The sequence below is a fragment of the Mizuhopecten yessoensis genome, unplaced genomic scaffold, assembly GCF_002113885.1.
Source record: "Mizuhopecten yessoensis strain PY_sf001 unplaced genomic scaffold, ASM211388v2 hete_35884950, whole genome shotgun sequence".
NCBI lineage: Eukaryota > Metazoa > Mollusca > Bivalvia > Pectinida > Pectinidae > Mizuhopecten > Mizuhopecten yessoensis.
In genome coordinates, this window is record NW_018480792.1 from 1 (window position 1) to 1191 (window position 1191).

A 1191-nucleotide genomic window follows, 5' to 3' on the forward strand; every position below is an offset into this window, starting at 1 on the left:
CCTGTAGATGTTATATATATTTCTACTGAGATCCTTTGAAGTAGAAGTCTATCCCCCTGTTCTGTTTCTGTGTAGAAGGTCTACCACTTCCTCCTCCTCGTGCTCCTCCTCCCTGTGGAAAAAGAAGTACTGGAGTATACGTAGCTGTTACATATTGTATGTGATATTTGTGAAGGTTAACACTAAGGAGACTCATAGCTTAAGATATCCAGGGAGAGGTTCAATTGAAATACTGAATTGAATTAGAACAGGACTTGTAGAAATGTTTCATTTGTCAAAATAGATCACTGATGTATCATTGCCAGCATCAGCATCACAGAATCTGTCAGACACATGCATTGCCAGTACAGTATCAACAAAACACATTACCAACCTTATTTGATTAAGACACTACAAATGAAACCCAAATCCAGGAACTATCTTCATGAACAATCCAACAAGTTATTATCAGTAGATGTAGCCGTTTCCATGTTTCTTCCCTACATACTTGTAATTATTTAAACAGCAGGGTAGACTTAAGCTGCAGTATGGTTACCTTTGATTTGCCAATGTGCCTACTCCATTCTGGAGCCACCACAATAGGATTTGGGTAGGTTTCTCCTAGGGATACCTCAGCACTGGACAGGGTGGCAGGATTGAGTGTCCACACAGTGTGGACTGCCCCACCCTTCACTTTCTCTAACTCTGGGACCCACAGGCGAACGTAATCTCCCTACAATACAAACCATGCATCCTGTTTGGGAACTCGTTTTTCGAAACTTTAAAATGTTTTACATCATAATGGCTCAGGTTCCGAAACATAACCCAAATGTTTTACATCATATTGGCTCAGGTTCAGAAACCTAACATCATTTCAATACACAAGTCATTAAAATGTCATCCTGATTAGTTGAAGAAAATTAACAAAATTTCTACAAATATTGAACAACTTACCTCAGGATCATAGTCAAATCTATGTTTGATCAGGGTGAACTAACCTCAGGATCATAGTCAAATCTATGTTTGATTATGCAGAATGAACCTCAGGGTCAAAGTAAAGTCCCCATTTGACCATCTTAGAATCCTACCATGGTCATGTCTATATTTGACCATGTCAAACTATCCTCAGGTCATAGTCAAATATATGTTTGATCATGTAGAACTAGACTCAGTATCATAGTCATGTCCCTGTTTGACCGTGTTGAACTAACC

The 1191-nt window shown here is 39.0% G+C and overlaps 1 long non-coding RNA gene across 1 annotated transcript; it reads right to left on the bottom strand.

Moving 5' to 3' along the window:
• Positions 1-7: 7 nt before the first annotated feature.
• LOC110443972 lies at positions 8-995 on the bottom strand. The gene is made up of 3 exons (XR_002462167.1): positions 978-995; positions 536-712; positions 8-112 (listed from the first exon to the last, which is right to left on the bottom strand). It is a non-coding gene; the product is annotated as an uncharacterized LOC110443972 (long non-coding RNA).
• Positions 996-1191: the final 196 nt, after the last annotated feature.